Below are 14,370 nucleotides of genomic sequence, written 5' to 3'. Positions count from 1 at the left end.
GGATGAAATGTACCGAATTAACTGGACCATGACATTCATCTAATGTTGAGGTCAATGAAAACCAGTCTTCTTGTCCTGGAATGCAACAGAGTGGACTAATAGCCATCTGGAATGCCTCTGGAATGGGAAGGAATGAAAGAGAAAGCAAAAATAGAGGAAGAATGGGGAGAGGTGTGGGATATTTTCTCTTCCAGCCTAAGGCTATTATTTATCCAGCTTCCTGAACCATGTAAAACAAAGTAGAGAATTAGGAAGTTGGCAGAAAAGCCTATGTAAGGAGCCAGAAGTCCCATGTATCAAAACTCTCAGCATCTTACTCACTTTAGGTGTTTACTTGGTGTATTTACTCATATTTTAAATACTTTTTTTTTCTTAGAGACAGGGTCTTGCTCTGTCACTTAGGCTGGGGTGCAGTGGCGCATTCATAGCTCACTGTAACCTCAAATTCCTGGGCTGAAGCCATCCTCCTGCCTCAGCCTTCCAAGTAGCTGGGACTACAGGCACATACCACTACACCTGACTAATTCATTTTTGTAGAAGCGGGGTCTTGTTGTGTTGCCCAGGCTGGTCTCAAACTCCTGGCCTGTAGTGATGCTCCTGCCTCAGCCTCCCGGAGTGCTGGGATTACAGGTGTGGGCTACCATGCCTGGCCTAACTAATATTTTTAAAAAGTTTTGATAACTGGTTTCCCAACACACTACAGTTGAGAGAGAGCAAATTTGAGGAACTGGAAAAGTTGTTTAGAGGCAAGCACAAATATCACAAGAAAGAAAATTGACATCTGTCAATTGAAAATTGACATCTTAATATTGAAGAAGGAGGTTTTTAAGATAAAAAATAAGAATTCATAAAACTTGGTAGTCATGGACAATTTGGTTAAAACACAGTGGTTCTGTGCTGCTCTTCCTGTCTATTATCCTCACCTGGACTAGTCATTTTTTTAGGACTCCTCCTGAAACTCCTTCAAGAAGCCCTTCATCCTTTCTAGAAAATTAGGTGTTTCTCACTTGTTACTTACTGAATTAACATGTGTTTCGTTAGACTATGAGCCCCTGAGACTGTGCCATCCCCACAGTGATTACTCCTGGTCATGCCAGGAGTTTGTAAATACTGTATTGCAGACATGCCCACTCTATTCATTGTTCTATGCCTTTGTACATCATACTCCTCTTGCCTGAATTCCTCACATTACAAAATACCACTCTTTATTCAGAACCCACTTTAAAGGTTGGTTCTTTGATAGGCATTCCTCCAGCCTTCCTAGGTAGGCTCATTTCTGTGTCTGAATGCTATTGCTTTATATTACATCAGGGTCTACTTGAGTCTATATTCTATAACTATATTAAGTCAGTGATTACTTGAAATGTCAGAAAATAAATAATTGATTAATAATTGTAAGGGGTAAAATGAAAAATTAAATATACATACAGAAATGCTTTTACTAACTGACAGAAGCATACAGTAAGTCCTCAACGTGTGGTTGATATGCTCTTGGAAACTGCAGCTTTAAGTGGAACTCTGTAGTGAAACCAATTTTTCCATAGGTTAATTGATAAAGCAAGAGTTAAGTTCTTACGGTGTATTGCTGGTCACAAAAACATCACCAAATCTCAAGACTCAAAACACTTTTCATATTTTAAACATTGAAATATATGTGATCTATATATACATTTAAGAAAGATTCATAAAAACAAGATCATTATTTACGCAATTTTTGGTGAATCAGTGAGTGACAGCAGTGGTGGTGGGTTGAATCAAGGAGTAAGTGTGTGTGAGATGAAAATTGTAAGGAACACCTTCTACCACCATGTAGTTCAAATACAGTCCACTTACATGGCAGGCTCTCCGAGCGTTTTCATACAGCATACATTTGTGTGATTGTCATAGACTTTACAGATTTTTATTTTACAATAATTTTTATTCATTAGTCTCCAACCCACTGATTCTAGTTCAGAGTCACGGGTGGCTGGAGCCACTCCTGGCAACTTAGGATACAGGGTGGGAACCAGTCCTGGTCAGGAAGCTACCGCAGGACACACTCACACAGATACCCACCCTTGCTCCAGCTGGGACAGTTTAGACACACCAGTTAACCTAATGTGCACCACTTTGGGATGTGGGAGGAAGCCAGGGTACCCAGAGAAAACTCCACACATAACACTGGCTCTGGCCAGGTTTTGAAATTTTTTTTTTTTCTCATTAACGTTGTACCAAAATGATGTTGAACGAAAAGATGTTATTTGAGGACCTGCTGTATTCTAGGCATGTTCCAGTTTATTCAATATAGAGAAACCTGAGTCCAAGCCTTTCTTAGTCTTAAGTTAACTTAAATCATTTTGGCCACTGATTAAGAATAACATCGTGATAACGTGTTGCTTTTTATAACCTGTATTTCGTGATCTTAACCTCTTTAACGTCTTTACAGTTGACTTATCTTTGAAACTTTAGTGAAGCGTATAGGTTTTGTTTGAATTTCCTATTGGTTAATCTCAGTTTTTTTTATTGTCTTTGTGTTTTTTCATTTTTATTTTTAATGTGATAGTGACCCTGAATGCTAATGCATAAAAAAGAAATAGTGTCCTTAGTTTGAAAATTCTGTGATTTTCTGAGAGTTGGCAAATTCTTTTCCCTTTAATTGCTTTGCCTGACTTGAGACAGGCAATCTTTGTATAAACTAGTTTTTGGTTTCAGTGTTACTTCTTAATTACAGACTTCTGAAAGATATTTTAAACAAAAATTAGGGATTCAAATTCCCATGGACTCAACATGGAAAAAAGGGTGGAATTTGCTATTTTATGGGCTAAGAATGCTGGGAAATGGAAAGAATGATTATTTGAGCCAAGGAAATATAGTTTTTCTAGAACATCATCTTATGTTTATCTGTTTGCAAGTCTGTTCCTCTAGATAGCCTGAGTTCTTTAACCCTGTTTGGTGATAGTTATATCCCCAGGACCTAGCATAGTACCTGACATAGGTCTTAATGAGTAGTAATCCTGAGAGATCACTTGCTGGTTTAGTTATGTTTGACTTTTAAAAATTGTCCGGAATAATCTTGTGTTATGTTGTCAGAAGATTTTTATGTAAAATATTTAAAATAATGTTTGTCTTTGTAAGTTTCAGCTTATGGCAAATATCTCCTAACCCAATTCTGCTGATTAGTGCTTTTGACGTGGAGAAGAGTTTGGAATTATGTTAGTGACAGTCCCAGACTTCAGACCATTGCTTTAGTTTAAGAAAATGGATATGGCTTACCAGCTTTAATATTTGAGGTCGTGAAGATGAAGACTCTGATTTTCCTTTGTAGTTTAGAGGACTGATTGTGTCAGAAGCCTGTTGCATGTAACAACTGGTATCATTTAATTCGTATAATAGCCATCTAAACGAGATGATGGTTTCTTTCTCTGTAGACAGTAGACATGAATCTGTTTACCTGCCCAAATGTGGTGTGGCAGAAAAGGCGTGTGGGCCCAGCTCTCTAACTCTGGTGTACTTCTCTTTCTGTTATGCACAGCTGTGTATGACATGTAACCAGAAGTCTAAAATAATGTCAGGAGCTAGGTTTTTTTTTTTTTTCCTTTTCCTTTTCTTTGAATTAAAATGTTCTTGGATGATTTTTGAAGTGCTTGCCTGTTAGCCCAAGGATTGATGAAAAATGTACAGGAGGCTAGAGATTTGGTGTATTCTTATTGACTCTAAATATTGACTGCAAAAAGCCAGATTTAAATCTAGTTCTGCTCAGATTGTGGGAAGACTGTACCACACGTTTATAAGTAACAGACAAGCAATGAAGACTTTATATTATCCTGACCTTAAAGGGAGAGTGTATACTATCAGAGGTAAAATAAGTGTTTATTAGTTTTTAAAAAAAGTATAATTCTGTTGAATTCATCCCACAAGAATGAACAGCTCATTTGGATTTAGGATGTTGACATTCTTAGTTGATTCGGGAGATTCTGTATTCCAAAATACTGTATTGCCTTGCCTCTAATAACAGTATCTGTGATAAAATTTTTTACCAACATTTCCATAACACCCACTTTATTAATGAGACATATTTACAGAATTACTCTTGATGATACATCTTCAAAAAAATGAAGATTTGCTGTCATTGAGGATATTTTCTTTAAAAAGTACCCCAGGCTGTAAAGGAAATTTCAAAAGAGGAGTGCAAATGTTTTAAGTAATAGCAACTTTATTATGAGAATGACTTAAGTTAATTAATTCTTGGTAGAAAAACATTTATTAGCCTGTATATATTCTGATATATATTTTTAAATATTTATAGTCATACTGCATAGTAAACAGTATCTAGGACAGAGTCTAGAATATATTAAATACTTAATAAATGATTACTAAAAAATATCGAAGGATCCAGAAAGTTCGTAACTGGAGTTTCTATATGTTTTATGCTTAAACTATAAAAAAGTAAAGCAGTTGATATGAATTTATTAAAAAGTTGAATTGTAGATCTATAAAAGGATTAGTACAAATTCAATGCAGACATCACAACTTTTGTATTTACAGTATGGTACATTGACATTTAATATTTAGAAAACACCAAACCTCTGTATATATTACACTTGTGTGTAGTATGTGTATGGGGAAGGATAGGAGATGAAGGTGAGCATACAAAAAATATCTCCCTAATTGCTTTATGTTAGGTAAGATAGACAAATATAAGTACTAATGAAGCACATTAAAGAATGAGTAAGGATTAAGAAATCATATTGAGTATGGACCAAATGTAGAATAAGGAAGCCCCAGAGCTGCAGATTGGGAATTTGATGTTCCCTCCAGAGGCATGTTGGTTATTAGTTCTGTTTGGGAGCAGGTAGGCAGGCCATATGGAAAGTGCTATTTTACAGTTCATTTCCAATGTTTTGTAAGTGTGGTAGGTTGGGGGACCAGAGTGAGGTAAATCTCAGCTACTGGAAGACCCAATTTCCTTCTGAATCAAAGAAAATTAAATTATGTTTAGTGTTTACCTTACATCTTAAAATTACATTTCTTTGGAAACTGATTATTTATAATAATAGGAAATCAGGATCAGGTTCCCAGAGAGTAATCTTTTTTAGTATAAATGTCCCAAGTATTACATGGTATATAACATGGGACTAAAAAATTATTTATTGATTATCTGAAATTTAAATTTAACTGGATGCTCTGTATTTTATTTGGTAGCCCTATTAGGTCTTCATAAGACAGGGGGTAATAGGGGGTGAATCTCTTCTCTTGTCTGAATTGGAAAACAGGAAGCTGAAATGTAGACCACACATGTAAGTTTTTAAAAGGATGCCAATATTAAAAACACAGTCTGGCCGGGCGCGGTGGCTCACGCCTGTAATCCTAGCACTCTGGGAGGCCGAGGCGGGTGGATCACTCAAGGTCAGGAGTTCGAGACCAGCCTGAGCAAGAGCGAGACCCCGTCTCTACTAAAAATAGAAAGAAATTATCTGGCCAACTAAAATATATATAGAAAAAATTAGCCGGGCATGGTGGCGCATGCCTGTAGTCCCAGCTACTTGGGAGGCTGAGGCTGTAGCATCGCTTAAGCCCAGGAGTTTGAGGTTGCTGTGAGCTAGGTTGATGCCACGGCACTCACTCTAGCCTGGGCAACAAAGCGAGACTCTGTCTCAAAAAAAAAAAAAAAAAAAAACCACAGTCTGAAGAACATCTATTTATTGCCAGTAAGAGTAGACAGGAGATTTTCAATTCAGGATGGAAAACAGCTACAATAAACACAGTGAACCAAGATTCTGAACTATTAAAGTGAATTTTTATGCTTTATCTAAATCGCAACTCAGCTTGGGGCTTCTTTGTATGTGTTTTCTGGTAGGAGGGACTAAGCAAAAGATAAAAGTAGCCCTAGGCCCATGGATGGGTACACCAATGTTTTGCACTTGGACTGGGAGACATAATGGGGACTTGGGAGTATACAAAGAATTTTAGAGCTAGAAAAGAGCTTAGAGAACATGGTCCAACCCTTTGTTTCATAAGTGAGAGAACTGGGTCCCAGGGATATGGCAGCCTGCCCAAGATCCTACAGTGAGGATGGAAACCCAGATCTTACTCCCACCTTCATACTCATTCCACTGTTCAGTATTTAGCTTTCCTAAACGTTGACAGAAATAGTATTCATTCAACAAAATATTTGAGTGCTAGCTGTATGTTGAACTAATTATAGTTTCAGATACTTATGCCAGATGCTGGGGATAATACTGGTTAAAGCAGGTAGCCTCTGTCCTATATAAATGTTGTCTTTCTATTTATTTATCATAAATAGTTGGTGCTAAATGAGCAAGATTTAGGATTAAATAGTTTCATTAAAGTGTATGGTCCAGAGCAAGGACTCTGATTCTTGGTCCCTGTCCTACAGTTTATAATAGTTGTGCAAAAGTTCATGTGGGTCTCCAGATATTTTATATTTTATAACCTAAAACATTTGTGCAACTGATGGCTTGAACTGCTCCTTTATTTGTGTTTCACTCAGTTATCCTCACTAATGAAGAGTGATATTGATGAGACCTCAATGGTTATGTGAAAGAATGTACTCAATGGTTATATGAAAGAAAGTTCATTGCCAGGGATAGGGAACAGACAGAATTCTGACCTTGGCTGAAGGCCTCCTCCTCTCCTTGGGTTAGATTTCTGCCAAGGGCCTTGATACAGAATGATGTCTAATTTATAAGAAAGTGAGTTCCTTTGGGTGCTTACTTAGGTACTCTAGATTTGGCAGCACTATGGTCCTGATTTTCCTTTCCTCACTTTGAGGAAAGTATTCTTATATGCTATTGCTTATTTTTTTAGTAACTATCTGACTTAGCATTCTACATGTATTTTAATAACTGAATTGATTGAAAAATTATATTGCACATACTGCGTGAGTTTTGCCTCCTAATTTTGACAGTCTAATGAGTTCTAAGGCATCTTTCGGTGGTTCCCAGATAAATACATGAAGTGTATTTGGTTTGATTTAAACATTGAAAAAGCAAATATTATTGTAACTAAATTTCTGTGTAACATTTATTTTAATCTTATGTTGAACTTATTCCCAAAATAGTAGTGTTTTTCTGTCTTAGGTAGAATGTATGGAATAATACTTAATGTTTCTTTTATTCAGGTACCCCAACTTTATCATTCTCAACACAAATTATTTATCAGTTGATGTACATTGAAAGGAAGAATGAGCTAAATTTATACTTTCCAAGAATATTTGGAATGTGTTTATTAAAACAGATCATATCACTACCTCTTTAAATTGGAGCAAAAATTTTCTATTTAAATATTCTTGTTAGATTCTAATTAAAGTTTTATACCATTTTATATAAAAGCATTTTGTGTCATGATAGCTTTATAGGAATATGATATTGCCAATATTATTTAAAAGAAAAAAGGAGTAGGTATTTAGATTGGCCATTTTCTTGGCCTTACTTCCTCATAAGTTGAAAGAAGCTAATGATTTGTATTTGCAGAAAATACAGTCTTCCTTCGGTATTCATGGGGGATTGCTTCCAGGACACCTCCCCCACTGTAGGTACCGAAATCCACAGATGGTCAAGTCCCTTATATAAAATACATTTGCATATAACCTACATACATCCTCTTGTATACATAACTGTGTCATTAAACAATTTCATTGTTGTGTAATGAAATCAAACCTACCTGGTATATAGACTATTAAACTCCTAGGCTATATGATAGCTTATTGCTTCTAGGCTACAAACCCATACAGCATGTTACTGTACTAAAAACTGTAGGCTATTGTAACACAGTGGTAAGTATTTGTGTATCTAAACATAGAAAAGGTACAGTAAAAATAAGATATTAATAATCTTACGGGACCATATGTGGTTCATCATTGACCAGAATGTCATTATGCAATGCGTGACTGTACTTTAAATCATACTGTAGATTGCTTTTATATTACCTAATACAATGTAAATGCTATGTAAATTGTTATACTGTATTGTTTAGGGAATAATGACAAGAAAAATGTCTGTACATATTCAGTACAGAGGTAAACATCTTTTTTTTTTTCCTGAATATTTTTGATCTGCAGTTGGTTGAATCTATGGATGGGAATCCACAGATGAAAGGCCGACTGTATGGGTAATCCCAAAGGTGTATTATATTAAATTAATTATGGATATGTGGTAGAGACAGGATCATATTTTTAATTTGGATTAATACTCAGTTGTTTTATTATGTACGTGGCCATGGTAGTAGCACTTATTGTCACTTTAAATTTACATGACTTATTGTCACTTTAATGTAAATTTATGTGCATCTGTGCATGTATACATACTACATGCATGAAATATGAAACTTTTCCCAAATCATATAGTTTCCTGTTGAGATTGAACATGGATGTGCTGTGCACTGATATCGGCATAGTGAAGCATATGGAAACGGCCTCTGTCCACAGAGTGTTCTTAGGCCAGTTAGGTTGTTTATGAATATAACTGGTTGACTAATATTCATTCATTGTATTAGTATTTCTTAATGAAGAGTTTACTCACTGTAGCACAATTTTTGCTGAAATTTCCTTTTAGGAAGGTTTTTGGAGGCCGTAACGATGTGTTCTATTACATTGGATAAAAGGAGAGATATGGTTTTGAAATCCTAACTACAAAGTAAAATTGAGTGTACTCAAAAGCATGGCAGTTATCTGGCATTCTTGTAGAAGGGGAGAACAGAGAATGAGAGTTTGAGAAAAGGATAGTCTTAAGGAAAAGAGTAGCACAGAGTCAAATCAGGAAGGATTGTATTAATAGATATTGGAAGTAGCACCATTTTATACTTAGAAATATGTTTCTAACAGCTTAAACTGGATATACTTTGTTATCTTCTCAAGGGAGTAGGGTATAACATAATCAATCCTTCATCACCTAAAAAGGATGAACGATGACTTCAATAGAGCTGAAGGGAATTTTAGAAAATATTCTTCTTTTAATAATGGGCAGTGTTTTCAGTCCATACCTAGAGAGAAAAAGTATTAAAATTAAACATTGCTTGAGGTAAAAGGGAATGTATTAGTTTGCTAGAGTTGCCATGACCAAATACTACAGAATATGTGGCTTAAATAACAGAAATTTATTTTCTCACGGTTCTGGAGGCTGGAAGTCCAAGATCAAGGCATCAGCAGGATTGGTTTTCTCCTGAGACTTCTCTCCTTGGCTTAACAGATGGCTTTCTTCTTGCTGTGTCCTAACATGGCCTTTTTGCTGGGTCTCTTCCCTTTCTTATTAAAGACACCAGTTCTATTGTATTAGGGTCTCACCCGTATGACCTCATTTAACACTTAATTACCTCTCTAAAGGCCTTACTGCCAAATACCATCTCATTGGAACTTAAGGCTTTAACATAGGAATTTTAGGGGGACACAAATCAATCCGTAACAGCAGATAAAGAAAAGAAATTCACACTAAAGTGTAATTTTAGTCAACTAGAACGTGTTTCCTAAACTTTAGTATGCAGCAAAATTACCTGGAAGTTTGGTGCAGCAGCACCCCCAGAGTTTTTAAGTCTGGAGTGGATCTGAAAATTTGCATTTCTAACAAGCTGCTAGTCTGGGGATGATGCTGTGAGAATCACTGATGTCATATTTACTGTTTGGATTGAGGGAAGTTGGTAAAGAATACCCCAAAGGGTGGGGTGGGGGGATGAGAGGGATTGCAGTGGGAAATAGAAAACACAGTGGGAATGTTGAGCACACATTGATTTAGTTTACCTACACTTAGGTTTACTCTCAATTCAGTGAGTTATTTTGACTAGAGATTAAAAACAAGCACTTCTGTTGTCTGTTATGGGAGGAAAACTGACTCTAGACTTTAAGGAACTTAATTCCCAGAATATTTATTACCTCCTTCCAATCTTTAGTCGAATGTCCTGCTCTTGGTGTGAGGCATTCCTGACCATTTTATTAAATTGTATCTATAAGTTTGGAGACACTCCCAATAAAATAGGGCAAAGGCAGAGGCTACAGTGAAAAATATAAATTAGGTGGAGAGGTGCCTAAAGTTCAGAATTTAAAATTTACTTAATCTTTTTGGGTTTAAAGTCTAAGCAGTGAATAAAATTGGATTTTGCTCCAGAATTTCTTTTTTGTTGATTTAGAGATTGAAACAAATTTTCCCATAGAAATACAACTATAAACAATTGGTCAACAAAATTCTAAAAGGAAGCTAAATCACTGGTACTACTAGCCTGAGATCTAGGAGTCCCAATTAGATTATTATGAGTTAACAAGCAAAAGGGAGAGAGAGGGAGAGAAGCCAAGTTTCCCTCCTCGGTCCAATACCAAATGAACCAAAAGAGAAGATCAAGTTTTAGAGTGTAAACATAAAGTTCTGCGTTATGTGCTCTAAAATAACCAACTTTTTCCCTTTAAAAATTACTCCTGGTATAGCTGATTTTAGCTGGGTGTGGGTGTTCAAACAGTCCTAATTTGTTTTATAGTCACATGTGAATGACCAGTATTTCCCTAATCCTTAGAGGTCCTTGTATTCTGAGAAGCGTACAGACATGTACATGTGTGTATGGCTATGTAGAAATATATATGAAATCATGAATTCATACTGATAACTCCAATTTCAGTCCAGTTTATGTGGTTCTTCCCTACCTTCCCCCATCCCATTTTTGTCTTTGTTCTTCCATAGTGAGAACTATAGCTCCCAGCATTAACACTTTTAATTCTTCACTCAGTCCTGTGGTACACATGATGTAGTTTCAGAACTTCTCTACAGCCATGCCATTGTGAAAAAACCAAAGCATTAAGAGAAGTTTAAGATTTGTTTACATTCCTTTTTTTCCAGTCAAACTAGGTTTATATACTCAAAATAATAGTATCTAAAAGTTCCTCGCAGAAGGTTTTCTCCCACCCCTCTTTCAGAATGGTCATTTTATTCATTTGAAAATCAGTTGGGTTCATTTACTTATGTTGCATTTAGCTTTAGTTCCTCTGCCCCAGCCATGGGTGGGGGTGTGTGTGTGTGTGTGTGTGTGTGTGTGTTGTGTTTTGAGACAGGGTCTCACTCTGTTGCCCAGACTAAAGTGCAGTGGCATCGTCATAGCCCACTGCAACCTCAAGCAATCCTCCTTTGGGCTCAAGCAATCCTCCTTTGTAGCTGGGACTACAGGCACATGCTGCCATGCCCAGCTAAGTTTTGTGTTTTCTGTAGAAACGGAGTCTTGCTGTGTTGCTCAGTCTGGTCTTGAACTCTGTTCCTCAAGCAATTCTCCTGCCTCTGCCTCCCAAAGTGCAGGGTTTAGGGGCATGAGCCACCATGCCCAACCATTGTTTTAATTTTATATTTTGAATATGTACAACATTAATATGCTTCTAAAAGTCAGAACTGCACACACAAAAAATATACGCTCAATTCTCAGTCCTGTCCTTTTTCTACTTTCCTACCCCTGCTCTTTTATAAGTAACCAACTTGTCATGTTTATTGGTTTATTCTTTCTTTGTTCCTTTTCCCCAAAATAAATACACTTATGCATGTTTTCTTGTTTCTTTTCTCTTACACAAAAGGTGGCATGTGCTTTGTACTTTGCTTTTTGTCCCCCAACTTGTTATATCTTGGAAATTCCTCCATATTGGCTTGTAGATATTATCCTTGTTCTTTTTTCTAGTTGTGTGGTATTCTGCTCTATATGCCATTCTGTATGCAACCACTCTCCTGTGTTTGGACATTTAGGTCGTTTCCAGCATTTTGAAGTTATAAGTAATACTACAATTAATAATTTTGTTCTTACGCATTTTCATATTGCTAAGGTTTATCTTCAGAGTAAATTCCCAGAACTGAGATTGCTGGGATGAAGGGTAAATTAACATGTAGTTTCATTAGCTATTGTCAGGTTCCTTTCCATAGTGATTTTCCATGTTCTGGTTATCCATTGCTGCATAACAAACAACCCCAAACTTAATGGTGTAAAACCGTGTTTTATTATGCTCCTGGAATCTCGGTCAGAAATTTGGGTAGAGGACAGCAGGGTACCTTGTCCCTCCTCTAGAGTGTCTGGAGCTTTCGCTGAGAAGTCTCAAATCACTGGTGGGTGACTAGAATAGTTTGGGGCTAGAATAATGTGTTGACTTCTTCACGCATATCTGGTACCTAGGCCGGGATGACTAATGTCGGGCTTAGTTTAGACTGTCAACCAAACATGTACTCATGGCCTCTCGATATAGCTTAAGCTTCTTCAGAGACTTTGGAGGCTGGGTTCTGAGAGGGCATATCAGAAGAGTGAGTATTCCAAGAAAACCAGCAGAAGCTGCATGACCTTTTGTGACCTAGCTTCAAGTCCCCATAATGTTGCTTTTGTGATACACTACTGGCCGAAGCAGTCACAAGTCTGCCCAGATTCAAGCTTAGGGACATAGACTATACTTCTCTACGTGTGAGCATGTAAAAATTGCAACTAAATTTTGAAACTGCCATATGACATTTTTGCATACATTGCTGAGTTGATTGTTTGCCCAAAGCCTTGCCAAACGGTACGTTTTCCACATTTTGAATTTCCATTATTGTGATTGGTGAGAGATGTATTTCAGCATAGTTTTAGTTTGCATTTCTCCTGTGAGTAAGGTTGAACATTGTTCTTAATTTTAAAGGGCTATTTTTATATTTTGATGAATTGTCTGTGACTTTTGATCTTTTTTTGGGGGGGAGAATATTTGATTCTTTTTTTCCTTCAACTTAAAAAAAATGTTTTTAATATAGTAGAGAAATTAGCTCTATTTTCTATGTTGTTGCTGATTTTTCTCCAAATTTATTACTTCTGTCTCAGCTTTGTTAATGTTGTAGTTTGCCATGTAGAAGTTTAATTTTGTGGTCAAATTTATCAATCTTATTTAATGCCTCTGAATTTTAAGTCATAGTAAGAAAACCTTCCCCTGTGCTCCAGTTACAGAGGGATTCACCTATGTTTTCTTCCAGTTCTTGTATAGTTTTGCATCTTCTTTTGGAATTTATTTTTACATGGTATAGGGAATGGATAGATCTAATTTTGTCTTCGTCTAAGTGACTGTTCAGTAGTCCCAGCACAATTTATGGAAAAGTTCATCTTTGCTTCCCCTCACTCACAAGTGATTTGAGTTACTACCATTGTCATGTATTAATTTCCATATGTAGTTGAGTCTGTTTCTAGACTTTCTATTTCACTACATTGGTCTTTTCATGTATCACTACCACACTGTTTTGTTCATAGGAACTTTACTGTATGTTTTTGTATCTGGTAGAGCTAATCTTTCCGTCATAGTTCTTTCTTCCTTTGCTGTGGTTTCTTGGCTATTTTTGTGTATTTCTTTTTCCAACTTTAGCATAAGCTTGTCTAGTTTTAGGAAAAAAATTGTTCTTATTAGGCTTACATTACATTTACAAATTAACTTAGTGAATACTGACATCTTAATGATGTTAAGAAGTCCTAATCATGAACAAAGAATGTCTTTTTATTTGTTCAGGGCTACCTTGTCTTTTGCTGTTCCCTTTCAATCTCCTGTTTACCGATGTTGTGAACTACCGAATTCCAGCGTTCGGTGTTTTGGCACTTGGTTTTGGACTTCCTTTTTCTGTCAGTGATTTTTTTTCTGTGTTTCATCTGTGTCCATTGGTCTTCTCATCTCTTTTTCATAGTCTCTTCAGGCTCCCCTCTCCTGCTATGCACCCACAGACTTGCAGAGGCAATGGGAGCTCTGCTGGATTTTGACATTTGTCTACTTGAAGTTTGTGGTATTCTGTCTTCTAGTAATATTGGAGGTCATGTGTGGTTTTATTTGCACTCCTTGTGATACTGTGCTTTTTAGGGAGAGAGATTGGGATGCAGGCTGCTGCCATTATCCTCCTGATGCAAAAGTTTCAGAAGAGCTTTTTAAAATTAAGATTCTTAGATCTTAGTCCCAGAGACTGATTATGTTGGTATGGAGTGAGGCCTAGGACTGTATTTTTAAAGCTCTTTCCGTGATTTGGATTCAGAGTTGCTTTTGGGAACTGCTTACCTTAGACCAGGACTAAGCAGACTTTTTTTTTTATTTTATAAAGGGTCAGATATTAAATATTTTAGGCTCTAGAGACTACACAGAGTCTTTGTTATGTGTTGTGTGTTCTTTCTTTTTAACCCTTTAAAAATGTAAAAAAAAAAAAATCTTTAGCTTTGGCTATGTAAAAACAGGCTTGAAAGATACTCGAATGTTTGTCTTTTTCTGAGAGCCTGGAACATGAAATTATTTTAATGCCTTAAGCAGCATTGGATCTACTCTGGCGTAGAGACCAAGTATAAGAAAGCATGGAAGTAACAATATAAAATGGGAAACATAAATGTAGGTGTTACCAGTTAGCTGCTTCAACAACAAAAGAACGTTATGTGAGTGCT

At 36.4% G+C, this 14,370-nt stretch overlaps 1 protein-coding gene across 2 annotated transcripts in view; it reads left to right on the top strand.

Annotated features, from left to right (window-relative positions):
* The window catches only part of ATP2B1 (ATPase plasma membrane Ca2+ transporting 1), a 110,638-nt gene that overhangs the window by 15,431 nt on the left and 80,837 nt on the right, over window positions 1-14,370 (top strand). The window lies entirely within an intron of this gene.

The sequence above is a fragment of the Eulemur rufifrons genome, chromosome 16 (genome assembly GCF_041146395.1).
Source record: "Eulemur rufifrons isolate Redbay chromosome 16, OSU_ERuf_1, whole genome shotgun sequence".
Lineage (NCBI taxonomy): Eukaryota > Metazoa > Chordata > Mammalia > Primates > Lemuridae > Eulemur > Eulemur rufifrons.
This window is presented reverse-complemented; position numbering and strand designations above follow the sequence as displayed.